The sequence below is a fragment of the Amia ocellicauda genome, unplaced genomic scaffold, assembly GCF_036373705.1.
Source record: "Amia ocellicauda isolate fAmiCal2 unplaced genomic scaffold, fAmiCal2.hap1 HAP1_SCAFFOLD_114, whole genome shotgun sequence".
Taxonomy (NCBI): Eukaryota; Metazoa; Chordata; class Actinopteri; order Amiiformes; family Amiidae; genus Amia; species Amia ocellicauda.
The window spans coordinates 175,644-190,412 of record NW_027102679.1 but is presented as its reverse complement, the minus strand read 5'-3'; the positions used below and the strand labels follow the sequence as shown (position 1 = coordinate 190,412).

The 14,769-nt window shown below is 42.4% G+C and overlaps 1 long non-coding RNA gene across 1 annotated transcript; it reads left to right on the top strand.

The window, feature by feature from the left end:
• The first annotated feature begins 162 nt into the window (after positions 1 to 162).
• On the top strand, positions 163 to 11,202 carry LOC136721324 (uncharacterized). The gene is made up of 3 exons (XR_010805884.1): positions 163 to 270; positions 9,511 to 9,603; positions 10,050 to 11,202. It is a non-coding gene; the product is annotated as an uncharacterized LOC136721324 (long non-coding RNA).
• The last annotated feature ends 3,567 nt before the right edge of the window (positions 11,203 to 14,769 follow it).

The following is a 14,769-nucleotide window of genomic DNA, read 5'->3' as shown; positions in this document are numbered from 1 at the left end:
ATGGGATGTCAGATCAGCCTTCGAGTGACCAGTGAAGAGGCCCCCCCACCTCACGGCAAGAAATGTGAGTGTTCCCCCTTGTTCTGACAGCTGTATATATGTCTGTACATAGTATTATATTGTTTTGTTTCTTTACACTACACTTTACTACTGCAGCGGATCCCGCTAACTTCCAGTGCAGGACTCCTTCTGCTATAAACGAATCTGAAGAGAAGCAGCGAGAATGAGCTCCACCTTTTCTTATATAACAGGCCTTGGAAAGAGAAGTCTGTAAGTAAACTGTCGTTTTTAAATAATTATAGCCTGTTTTTTTGTAATGTCTATGTTTTTATATTTTACGATGTTCTATGCATATGATTGCCTTGTATATGCAAACAGTTGTATATTGATTTATTTTAATACTCTTTAAAACAAAGTGACAGTAGAAGTGGTTTGAGTCTAGCTAGACCCTTTTTTCCTGTTAGCTCGTGATTGAAATCTATCTGTCTACATTTGTAATCGTCTGTGTGTGCGGATCATTTTCTAACACGGATTTCAGAGTACAAGCGCTCCTGCCTCCTGATTCTGTATTGAGAAGCTGTTCACTGTCTGCTAAGCCTTGTACTTCAGACGCATTGTGAGGGCAGAACACTAAAAACACTGACTACACGGTGGGCCCAGCTACACGAGGAGTGGATCCATTCTGCACATCAGCATCCAACCTCTTCGGCCATCAGACACTGCAGAGAGGTAACCCGTGACCTGTCTGTTGGTCCTTCAGGAAACCTGCAGAAAAGTGACATAATCTCCCTTCATCAGAACAACATTCTAGGCTACAAAGGAAAGATTAGCAGTGTAGGAGAACAACCACACAGCCAGAGAGGGTCCGATCAAACTCCCCTGCTGTCTCACCAGCCACAACCACGCTCTGCTGCTGCTCCCAAAGAATATTCACCTGCTACAGCAGGAGCTACAGACATAACGAAATACCGGATACGTCGTCAAATGGTGAGTTCTGGCCTTCTGAAATTTGACGACCTCCCAGAAAACTAATGGGCCTGGAAGTTATACTTCCATAGCAGCACCCAATACTTAAATCTTACAGCCAGAGAAGAGCTAGACCTCCTCTCCAAATGGCTCGAGCCCGAGTCATCTGAGCAGGCCAGGAGAATCAGATCAGTGCATGTTCACAATGCAACAGCAGGGCTCGCGATGGTATGGCAGAGACTGGAAGACTGCAGTGGTGCACCAGAAGTTATCGAATATGCACTTCTGAAGAAAACTGAACATTTTCCAAAAATAACAAACAAAGACCATCAGAAGCTGAGAGAGCTTGGAGACATGCTTCTAGAGCTGGAGGCAGCAAAAGGGTTTCGGCGATGTCCTCCTGCCCCAGTAACTATGTACTTACATAAAAGGTCTGGACCAGGTTCAGGTTCTGGATGGACCACACCTCGCTGACCTAGCTTCTGAAATGTAAGGAGCCAGAAGGACAGATGGCTGCCTGTGAGGTGTTGGACTCAGTGGGAGAGGTGTGAAGACCCGGGGGCATGTGGTGGTGACCTTGCCGGCCCCGAGTGGAGCTGGGCCCCCCTCCAGACCACGAAGGGCCCAGCGAGCCAGTGCAGCCTCAGCAGACTGGCAGCGAAGAAGAGGAGGAAGACCGTCCTTCATCCTTCAGCCCACACAATATGTAAACAGGCTACACGTAAAAGTAATGTCCCAGCCCACCCCAATGCAGTACAGTTTTCCCTTGTGACAGACTGGACAGTGAATGATGCAAAGAAGCCACAGGAAGCACCCTTAGTTAGTCCCTGTCTAACCCCCCCACTCCACTCTAACTGCTCTAAAGGGGAGAAACAAGCAAACAGTGGCCCGAGACCCCACTTATCTTGCTGACGCTGCAGAGTTATAGCAAAGTCGGAATTGCAGCTCCTCTTCGCCACAGTCCAGTACATTCCAGTCTAGTCGCTGATTTCAGAGCCTCTAGTCTCCTTTCCTGATGCTCTCTTGCTCCCTTGCAGTCGTAATCAAGTTCTTGTCCCGGCACCTTTCCCTGCACGCTCTCGTCAGCCCAGTCTCGTCTCCCTTCTTCTAAACCAGTCCCAACTTTTATAGACACCTCATTATCTCCTAACATCCCACACCTGAAATCATTCACCCTCTACCCAACAGGGAGCACAGCCTCCAACCACCTCCCTCCCCCCTACACATCACAACACTATTACACCATCTATAATATTACACCACCTTCTATAATCTTCTATACACCAAAATATTACACCACACACACACACACAGCTATCAATTTACACATAGTTGCCTTACTTCCACTGTACACACAACCCTCACACCCAGCTGCTATATAGGCTACACATCTTAATCTAGACAATCAAGTGTCTATTCGATTTGTTAGCTGGCATATTCGTAGCATTGATGTACTGTCCAAAAGAGTAGCAGTCATGAACCACCTTGAAAATCTCAAAACAGATTCCTGTCTTTTACAGCAAACACACTTATTAGATTCTGATCACTCAAAATTAACCAAAATATATTTTTTAACCAGGTATACTGAGCATCACGAAACAAATACTGCTTTGGGAAACTGCTAAAGTAGTACTGAGAGGGAAGATAATATCATTTTCATCAAACAAAAGAAAAAAAAAATAGAGATCAAGAGACCAGCACTTCTGGCACATATCATCACCTGTATTTATGAAAATAGATCCCTTTATGAAATAGAATCCCTTTATCCTCCGCTAATATCACATCTCTCGGTATCAACATCTCAACCAAGCTATCAGAGCTCTTTCATGTCAATTTGATTTGAATCACAATTCATGGATATATATTGAACAATCAGAATGTTTTGTTGGTCACCTCCCATTCATGACCAAATCCATTAAAAAACAGCCTTGCTTTAACAATATAAAGCAGCAGGGACCTGTGATTTCCCCTCTCCCTATCCATGCCGCGATCCGCAACTTGGAACTTGGACCGCACCTCGGCAGCACCCCCCCTCACGGCACTTTTTTCTTTCTTTCATGGAGCCCTAAAATCCAGGCTATGCCCCTGATCTTGCTTTCAAAATGGTACAGACTTCTAATGAATATAGATCCCGCTATTTATCTTCCAATCACCCAGTGGGAATCTGACCTAACAATTACAACTGATAACAACTTCTGGACACAGATTTGCTCCAACACCTTTTCTGTGTCAACATTCACCAAGATGCACCTACTCCAGTACAAGGCCATTCACAGAGCACAGATCACACAGTATGAGATGTGTCCAGTGAGCTTCACTGATAAAGACACCTGTACTTATTGAACCCTTAATACCCCAGACACTTACCTCCACGCCTTATGACAACGCCGCCCAGTTCAACATCATAACGGTTATGTCATTCATTTTGAATTGTAGCATCCCATTCTCTCCACCATTATGTTCACTAGGTGACCTCTCAGACAATAACACTCAATCACATCATACCAATCTCATTGTTGTCGATCTAACTATCAATCCTCCTGAACTGGAAAATGAGAGAAAATAAGAGTTTTATTTATATATCTATATCATATATATATATATATATGTATATGTATCTGTCAAGTTTAACATTTGGTTACAATAAAGCAATGATTGTTTGACTAAAAGACTGTGTTACTCTTATTATTGTTCAATAGTTTGGAAAGACATTGGAATGCTGGCCTGGGAATCTAGAGAATCATTCCACTGCCACACAGAAAGCGCTTTTATTTCACAAGCTTTTGAAAATCCAACAGAGTTGAGTGCTTTTCTAGAAATGTTTAAACTGCTCACAGATACACTGTAGTTTTTCTGTAGCAGAAATTATGAATTGTTACAGTGAGGGAATAAAGTATTTGATCCCCTGCTGATTTTGTATGTTTGCCCACTGACAAAGAAATGATCAGTCTATAATTTTAATGGTAGGTTTATTTTAACAGTGAGAGACAGAATAACAACAAAACAATCCAGAAAAACGCATTTCAAAAAAGTTATAAATTGATTTGCATGTTAATGAGGGAAATAAGTATTTGACACCTTCGACTTAGTACTTGGTGGCAAAACCCTTGTTGGCAATCACAGAGGTCAGACGTTTCTTGTAGTTGGCCCCCAGGTTTGCACACATCTCAGGAGGGATTTTGTCCCACTCCTCTTTGCAGATCCTCTCCAAGTCATTAAGGTTTCGAGGCTGACGTTTGGCAACTCGAACCTTCAGCTCCCTCCACAGATTTTCTATGGGATTAAGGTCTGGAGACTGGCTAGGCCACTCCAGGACCTTAATGTGCTTCTTCTTGAGCCACTCCTTTGTTGCCTTGGCTGTGTGTTTTGGGTTATTGTCATGCTGGAATACCATCCACGACCCATTTTCAATGCCCTGGCTGAGGGAAGGAGGTTCTCACCCAAGATTTGATGGTACATGGCCCCGTCCATCGTCTCTTTGATGCAGTGCAGTTGTCCTGTCCCCTTAGCAGAACAACACCCCCAAAGCATAATGTTTCCACCTCCATGTTTGATGGTGGGGATGGTGTTCTTGGGGTCATAGGCAGCATTCCTCCTCCTCCAAACACGGCGAGTTAAGTTGATGCCAAAGAGCTTGATTTTGGTCTCATCTGACCACAACACTTTCACCCAGTTCTCCTCTGAATCATTCAGATGTTCATTGGCAAGCTTCAGACGGGCCTGTACATGTGCTTTCTTGAGCAGGGGGGTCTTGTGGGCGCTGCAGGATTTCAGTCCTTCACGGCGTAGTGTGTTACCAATTGTTTTCTTGGTGACTATGGTCCCAGCTGCCTTGAGATCATTAACAAGATCCTCCCGTGTAGTTCTGGGCTGATTCCTCACCGTTCTCATGATCATTGAAACTCCACGAGGTGAGATCTTGCATGGAGCCCCAGACCGAGGGAGACTGACAGTTATTTTGTGTTTCTTCCATTTGCGAATAATCACACCAACTATTGTCACCTTCTCACCAAGCTGCTTGGCGATGGTCTTGTAGCCCATTCCAGCCTTGTGTAGGTCTACAATCTTGTCCCTGACATCCTTGGACAGCTCTTTGGTCTTGGCCGTGGTGGAGAGTTTGGAATCTGACTGATTGATTGCTTCTGTGGACAGGTGTTTTTTATACAGGTAACGAGCTGAGATTAGGAGCACTCCCTTTAAGAGAGTGCTCCTAATCTCAGCTCGTTACCTGTATAAAAGACACCTGGGAGCCAGAAATGTTGCTGATTGATAGGGGATCAAATACTTATTTCCCTCATTAACATGCAAATCAATGTATAACTTTTTTGAAATGCATTTTTCTGGATTTTTTAGTTGTTATTCTGTCTCTCACTGTTAAAATACACCTACCATTAAAATTATAGACTGATAATTTCTTTGTTAGTGGGCAAACATACAAAATCAGCAGGGGATCAAATACTTTTTTCCCTCACTGTATTAAGGGTAGTTTTCCTAATGCCACCAGGGACTGCATGAACAGGGGCTTTCAAAGAAAGGTTTGAAAATCATTGATCTAGACTGTTTATTTCCAAACTAGTTTCTATAATCCCAGTTAGTTTGTTGTGCTATACCCAAACTGATTATCAGCATAGAACAGCATCACTACAATAACACTCAATCACATCATACCAATTTTTTGAACATGCAACTGCAGCTGTAGATCACGTGAAAGCATATGATATGATATGATATACTTAGATTTCCAGAAAGCTTTTGATAAGGTTCCACACCAAAGACTGATCCTCAAATTGGAAGCTGTAGGCATTCAGGGTAATGTAAGTAGATGGATTATGAACTGGTTGATGTATAGGAAACAGAGGGTGTCAATTAGAGGAGTCACTTCTAACTGGAGTGAGGTTGTTAGTGGAGTTCCACTTCAATGTGGACAAGTGCAAGGTAATACATGCAGGTAACAAAAATGTCCACTATAATTACACTATGGGAGGTACAGATCTAGATGAAGTAATGCATGAGAAAGACCTAGGAGTCTATGTGGACTCCTCACTTTCTCCATCCAAGCAATGTGGGAAGCAATAATAAAGGCAAACAGAATGCTAGGGTATATTGTCAAAAGTGTAGAATTTAACACAAGGGCAGTAATGTTCAGACTGTACAATGCACTAGTTAGACCTCATCTGGATACTGTGTACAGTTCTGGGCTCCACACTTCAAGAAGGATATCGCTGCTTTAGAGGCAGTTCAGAGGAGAGCAACCAGACTTATTCCAGGTCTGAAGGGAAAGTCCAACTGAGAGACTGAGGGAACTGAACCTTTTCACCCTGGAACAGAGGAGACTACGTGGGGACTTGATCCAAGCACCCGGGACACAAATGGAAATTGGGCTTCAAGGCATTCAAAACGGAAAACAGGAGATACTTCTTTACACAGAGAGTAGTCACAATCTGGAATAAACTACCCAGCGATGTGGTTGAAGCTGAAAGTTTGGGAACATTTAAAAATAGTCTGGATAGGATCCTTGGATCACTTAGATATTAATGAACACCAAACAAGCACGATGGGTCGAATGGCCCCCTCTCGTTTGTAAACGTTCTTATGTTCTTACAAGCAATGTGCTCGGCCACTAAATCTAGCGTCGTTGTGCCTCTTACATTTCTAAAAACACAGTTGATGAACAATTGAAAATGCGATGTGTGTTTTTGTTTTTATTTGTATTAATACTCCACACATCCACTGTACTTTTATTGTGTTGGATGTTTACTTTGTACAAGTTTGTACTGTGTTGCTCACCGCATTGTGGACAAATCTTTGCTTAACTCCATAAGCTGCCTTCTCTCATCTCCTTTGCTTGGGGGTGAACAGAAAATGTGTCGAAGAATGACTTTGAATTGAAGAGCAGAGAGAAGATTTGATCAGCATCAGTCTTCCTGTCTTTGACTTGTTCTCTGCAGGAATAGTGTGACTGTTTCAAAAGAAACTGCAGCTTCACTCCACAATAAGAATTTAGCAAAAATGTATCAAGTCAACCTTTTGATCTTCAAGGAAAATGCGTTGTTTTGTTTTACAGCTAGTTAGTTTTCCCTTATTAGATTTGACTAGACTAAAAATACAAAACACTGATGAATCAGGCTTATTAGCTATGCCCCCCCGCCAAATTATAATGCCTTGGGTGTTTTTGTTTCTGTTTCAGAAATTGCGATGGTAAGTACAAGGCTAGTTATTTTTCTTGTAAAGTTTTAATGGTAACAGGTGTATTCATACAGACACGGGACACAGTTGGGATAAGGAATCTGACTTCAGTATACAAGCAAAGCAGAGATGGTTTCAAGGTCTGTGGTCGTGCAGCAGATTGTTTTAACAATAAAATATTTTAAAATCAAGGAAAGAATTCTCTGGTTTTGATCTTAGCCAAGGATTCTGTGACCCTTTAGCTATTTGACTATTGCTCTGTATTTTCATTTACATTTACATTTAAATCTTCCTATAAAAATATAATACATTGGGCATGTATTGTGTTGAGACTATATGAACTATTTAGAGTTGTCTGTCCTTCTTATAGAAGGTAATATAGATCGATAGTAAAGTTGTAACAATTCAGGAAACAATGCAGATCCACAGAAGTGGATGCACCTGCAGTCTTTCTACTCCATGAAAGTCAAAATCACTGCTTTGCAAGTTGGACCATGATGTATCTTGTTTTCCTCTCGATTCTTAATATGAACTCTAGTGGAGTAGTGGTCAGGACTGCTCTTGCACCCTTGAGGAAGGTGCTGTACCATTAAAAAAGATAATATATGTATCCAGTAAAAACAGCTGTGTAAACAGATAATTGTATGTAAAAGCATTTGGAAATGTCTAATTATTTTTCTGCTAAGAAATATAAAGATATTAATAGGCTTTTCATAATAATCATAATCCGTATGCACTATATTAGCAATGGGACCTGGCTAAATGCATCAGTAGTCTGCTGCTTGTCCCCTCTTCCCAACTCCTCCTCTGCTAGTTATATATATGTGTGTGTGTGTGTGTGTGTATGTGTATGTATGTATGTATGTGTATATATATATATATATATGTGCAGTGGTTGAAATGTAAATTTGAAAGTACCGATTTTATGACATATTTGGCATCCCGTTGAATCCTGCATCCTCTGACTGATTGTGCCTGCACAGCTTAAAACCCTGTAACATAACTACTGTGAACAATAATTAAAATCCTGTTTTAAATCATTATCTTCATTATATACGACTGACTTGAGATTTGGCTTTATAAAACAGTCTGCAAAGAGGAGTCTTCACTTGACAATAGATTTGAATTCATATCACAATGTATTTTCAATTAATTGGCAAAGTGTGAATGATTAATATGTAAACTACCTGTAAATGGATGCAGATAATCTACCTTTTTTGTAATAAATCATGCACAGTTTTCTGAAAAGTAATGAATGTGAGAAACTTTTAAATTGATGTTACTTACTGTTACTTATCGGATGCTGTCTATCATTATCTTAATCTTCATCGTTATCCTCTTCTGTTTCTGAACTGTGTTACCTTTCCGACATTTACACTAAGACGGATTTAGGGACCTTAACACCAGTCTAGATCCCAAGGGCCAGGGTAGCACACACAGCACACTGTATCTTGCACTTCCTGAGGTAATAAGCCCCACAGACACAATTCAACATTGCAATTTTATAAAAAGGTCAATATTTATTGCTCTGAAAAGAAATGCACATACAGAAACTAAGACTAAATGAACTAAGAATAAAGTACAATGAGAAGATACAAGAAATGGGGGCCTGCAGATGACACCTATATCTCAATGAGATAATGGAAATAACAATACAACAATAACATTTCAAAATAAAGTTCCCCCAAAACAGTGCCAAACACAACACCAGAGAGCCCTTTCCTCACAATCTTCACAGGACACGCGAACAACAACATATACACACACATATACAGCGAATGAAAAAACCCTATCTGCCTGGCCACATGTTAGAGAGAGAGCCCCCCCACTAAACTACTCTTCACTTCCTAATTAAACCACACACCCCTTCCCAGTCTGCACCGCCTTGAAGTGGCAGTCCGGTAACAACTGTATCATATACGATTATTTCTGTATGTTCATGTAGCCATATTATTTTGATTGGATACTCATAAAGCCATTGCACTGCTGGAAGAGGCAGCCGGTGCTGGGCTGAGAGAGGTTTGTCTTTTAGTTTGTAAGTGGTTGACCTTTTCTCTAGATCCTTTTATAAAATGCCCAAATTATTTAACATTTAGGAATGAATAAAGAAGTGCAGAAGTGTAAACAATGATTTAAAGATGTGATGTCATTCTAACTCGTATTTACCAAAATGATTTCCCACTTATTTTGATATCTGTTCTCACATTTGCTGGAAACACCTTCATTTTTTGCATTTCACACCCAAACAATTAAAAAAGATGTATATCGATATTAAATAAATAGCTTGCTAGCTGTGCCTAAGAGGAAGCTTGTGTCTGTTTCCATGGTCTAATGAAAGTCTTTCTCTGATCTGTCTAGGCCCAGGCTGACCTCGGAGCACTGTCCTCTCGAGAGCCTCGCAGAGACGCAAACAAGGCGGTTAAGTTCCTGCGAATGGCTGCAAAGAGTGGGGTGAGCTTCTGTCAGGGGTGGATTCATTATTCATTTTCTATTTGTATAGCAATTCTGCAACTGTAACTCTAATTTGCATGGTAAACATAGGCTGTGTGCAGCAAGTTCTTAATGTAGACTTAAAGATGCTATACTTCATTAGTAAATCAGTAGATTACCATTTTAAGCCCTTATAACAGCCCTAACCAACTATAACATTTCAACCTAGGCCTGTATGAATCTACGCCCAATTCAGTTAGATCGGTAGAAATGCCATTCTAACCTTAATGAAATGTTAATGAATGTTTAATGGGGACCAATCCTAAGTGTAATTTCCAACCCCCCCCACCCCCACAGTACTGCTAGAAAATCCATTATAATGTGCCATGTTATGGTAGTGTAAATATGTATGTGGTGCCTCGTGAATGCCAGCTTTTCCTGAGCTGCCTCTGTGCTCCTCACTGCAGGACTCCCACAGTCAGTTCAATCTGGGGCAGTGCTATGAGACGGGCTTCAGGGTGCAGCAGTGCCACATCACTGCCGTGGATCAGTACCAGCAAGCGGCCACGGCGGGGAGCAGGCAGGCGCGCCACATCCTCACAGGATCGAAGACCTCACAGGTCCACAGCGCCTCACCCCGACTCTTCCCCATTCACGGAGCACTGGCAGCATCCCCAAACGCCCAGTCACGTATTCTGGCTCGGACCTCTCTGCCGAGCTCTCTGAAGCCAAGAAGTCACTAACCGCCAATCTCCGGTCCCAGCCTGCTCCCTGCACGTGGATGATAGGGGTTGGGTAGAGAAACCGGTGGAAGAGCAGATTATTTTGCGATTTCTACAGCGCACACGCACATGTCTGTGGGAGGCGTGTGGAATGCCGTCCCATCAGGCTCAGCGCTGCTGACATACTCCTTGAATAGTGTTACACAAAAGCTAATGTTTATATAACAAAAGGGATGTTTTGTGCCTTTTAGAGTGTTGTAAGCATTACAGACGCACATGTAACGTTGATGTTGGGCATTTTTTTGTTTTGTTTTTCATACAGTAGATTATTGAACTCCTGCAGGACCTGTACAGTGGGAGGAAGCAAAATGCCTGCATTTATGGACAACACAGAGGTGATCTTTCATTGAGTGTCATTAGCAAACTAGAAAAACAAGAAACAGCTAAGTTATTAAAAATGTGAAGTGAAGCACTTAAACCAGATAAATAGCTAAGTTGTGTAGCGTAAGGTACACTTATACATTTCAAATTACGAAGTGAATTTATAGTATCACCTTATCACGAATCCTGGAATCTTATAACGCACACATGCACACACACAAACACACACACGCACGCACAAACGCACACACACACGCACACAAGCAGACACACACACGCACACACACACACACACACATTTTCCAGTACAGCGGGGATTCTTCAGAGTTACCCTCTTTCTGGGATGTTGTATTCCCTAGCAATTGAACCCCTGCTCTGTCTGTTGTGTACCCATTTAACCAGCCTGACCCTGCCCTCTGTGCCCACTGCTTCTCCTCTCAAAGTGTCAGCTGATGCTAATGATCTGACTTTTTATTACTTGTCAACCTGAAGCGGTGAAGGACAGCTTAGATATACAGTGGGGGAAAAGAGTATTTGATCCCCTGCTGATTTTGTATGTTTGCCCATTGACAAAGAAATGATCAGTCTATAATTTTAATGGTAGGTGTATTTTAACAGTGAGAGACAGAAAAACAACAAAAAAATCAAGAAAAATGAATTTAAAAAAAGTAATCAATTGATTTGCATGTTAATGAGGGGAATAAGTATTTGACCCCTTCGACTTAGTACTTGGTGGCAAAACCCTTGTTGGCAATCACAGAGGTCAGACGTTTCTTGTAGTTGGCCCCCAGGTTTGCACACATCTCAGGAGGGATTTTGTCCCACTCCTCTTTGCAGATCCTCTCCAAGTCATTAAGGTTTCGAGGCTGACGTTTGGCACCTCAAACCTTCAGCTCCCTCCACAGATTTTCTATGGGATTAAGGTCTGGAGACTGGCTAGGCCACTCCAGGACCTTAATGTGCTTCTTCTTGAGCCACTCCTTTGTTGCCTTGGCTGTGTGTTTTGGGTTATTGTCATGCTGGAATACCATCCACGACCCATTTTCAATGCCCTGGCTGAGGGAAGGAGGTTCTCGTCCAAGATTTAATGGTACATGCCCCATCCATCGTCCCTTTGATGCGGTGCAGTTGTCCTGTCCCCTTAGCAGAAAAACACCCCCAAAGCATAATGTTTCCACCTCCATGTTTGACGGTGGGGATGGTGTTCTTGGGGTCATTCCTCCTCCTACAAACACGGCGAGTTGAGTTGATGCCAAAGAGCTCGATTTTGGTCTCATCTGACCACAACACTTTCACCCAGTTCTCCTCTGAATCATTCAGATGTTCATTGGCAAGCTTCAGACGGGCCTGTACATGTGCTTTCTTGAGCAGGGGGGTCTTGCGGGCGCTGCAGGATTTCAGTCCTTCACGGCGTAGTGTGTTACCAATTGTTTTCTTGGTGACTATGGTCCCAGCTGCCTTGAGATCATTAACAAGATCCTCCCGTGTAGTTCTGGGCTGATTCCTCACCGTTCTCATGATCATTGAAACTCCACGAGGTGAGATCTTGCATGGAGCCCCAGACCGAGGGAGACTGACAGTTATTTTGTGTTTCTTCCATTTGCGAATAATCGCACCAACTGTTGTCACCTTCTCACCAAGCTGCTTGGCGATGGTCTTGTAGCCCATTCCAGCCTTGTGTAGGTCTACAATCTTGTCCCTGACATCCTTGGACAGCTCTTTGGTCTTGGCCATGGTGGAGAGTTTGGAATCTGATTGTTTGATTCCTTCTGTGGACAGGTGTCTTTTATACAGGTAACGAGCTGAGATTAGGAGTACTCCCTTTAAGAGAGTGCTCCTAATCTCAGCTCGTTACCTGTATAAAAGACACCTGGGAGCCAGAAATCTTGCTGATTGATAGGGGATCAAATACTTATTTCCCTCATTAACATGCAAATCAATTTATAACTTTTTTGAATTTGAATTTTTTTGTTGTTATTCTGTCTCTCACTGTTAAAATACACCTACCATTAAAATAATAGACTGATCATTTCTTTGTCAGTGGGCAAACATACAAAATCAGCAGGGGATCAAATACTTTTTTCCCCCACTGTATTTTGACAGGTTTCTTCTGCTAAGGAGAACTGGGGGAATTGCACCTCTTTCCTGCTGGGTCGGTGGAGTGGAGTAGGTGCCCCTGTTTGGCCAGAACAGCTGCATTGAGAGAACTGGCATGGGGGTGCTGGGGGTGTTCCTGGGGGGCCGCAGTGGGAACAGAAGGACTGGGAGGGGTTGGTGGACGATGTTAAAGAGGCAGCAGAGCTGGAGATGACATTTGCTGCAGTTGTCCTATAGGGGAGGGTTCTTGTTATAAACACTCTGGTTGCCTCGATGCTTTGGCACAGGCTGGCCTGTCTGGATCTGCCCCGGGGCTGCGTCGGGTCATTCATACTGACTTATTGAATTTTTGGGGGAATTTTCATTGGCTGTGGCCGGCTGTCTTGTATGCATTTCAAATTTTCCAAACCCCCTCCCTTTTAATAAGCCATGTTTTCACAAAATAAATCAACAACTTTTTTAATATACATTTTTTTTTTCTTTAATACATCTGTACAACCAGGAATCAAACCATTCATGAATCTAAACAAAAAAAAACAACAGCGACCTGTACAGACAGATATACCTGCAGTAAATTCAGATGGGTGACAAATGAAAGCCTGAAACCACTGCCTTGAGGTGTATGTTTTCATTTGTTTATTTATGTTTTACAGAGTTTAACTGTTGTTGGGGGTTTTGACTACCTCACTGCATACATTAAGGCAGTGGTTCCCAAACCGGTCCTGGGGGACCCCCTACCCTGCTGGTTCTTGTTCCAACCGAATTCTCAATTACTTAATTGAACCCTTAATTGAACTAATAATTTCCTAAATTGGAGACTTTTAATTATTTTAAACAGTAGGGGTTTTAAGTTAGGTATAGAATTATATTAAAAATCATATTGAAGAAACAAATATTTTCTTACACAATTTAAAAAGTAAAATCTAAGCAGATTGTTACTTCAGTTAAGGTTCAATTAAGTAATTGAGAGCTTGGTTGGAACAAAAACCAGGAGGGTAGGGGGTCCCCCAGGACCGGTTTGGGAACCACTGCATTAAGGTTATTACACCATATGTTTATATTTAAGGAACAGTATTTGATAAAGACATTTTGAAATAATAAAACAGAGGTTGTAAGACAGTTTAAAAGTTAACTATGCTCATACAGAGTGTGTACATTAAGGTTAATGATGAGGCCTGCCTGTAAATACTAGTGACATTACAGGGGAAGCCGTGCATCTTCAAGTGGTGATTTTCTCTGTGTGTATGTGAGGTAAATTATATTTAATGACATTTTTTAAAATTCTTTCTGAGTTAAACAACTAGATTCAAAGGTCTTCTATCATGGTCCCTGCATTTATGATGCGCTGGAAGGCATATTGGGCACCGGCTAGTTGATATGTCACTAAAACAGGTCCTAGATGCTCTGTCAGTCGCAGTGAAATTCAGTACCTCTCCAGTTCTGGAAACTCTTTTGTGTATTTGTGCAACTATGCCAGTTATGATAGCAACGGAGCAGCGACCGTTCAGTGATCAAAATGTCGGTTGATGTGTGATTTTTCTCCGGATGTGTTCCATAGTGATGTGTGTTTGGGAAATAAAGATGTCTGATTAGTCCAAATCCGCCTGCTTTCAAGGAGATTTTGAGCTCAGTTTTTCATCTTCAAAACGACTTTCAGTGACAGCTGGTAGAGCATCGCTGTGCTTCGGGGGTTTCACGTGAGCAGACGGGTGAGGCGCAGCGCCAGAGGAGAGTCCATGCGTGAGGCCGGTCAGCACCGGCCGGTGTGGGCAGCGGTCAGAACTCCAAGCACCGAGATGCTTCGGCGGGCTGTAGTGCAGCGCAAGCCGGAGGAGGAGCCCCTCAGATGGGCGGAGTCAGGACTGGGGCTTCTGCAGTAAAAGCTATGTCAAAATTACTGACGTCCGCACTGCCTTTAAGGGTGGGTACGAAGGGAGGCTTCACCTTCTTTTCCAGAAGCCCTTGCCAATCCACACTCTGAAAAGAG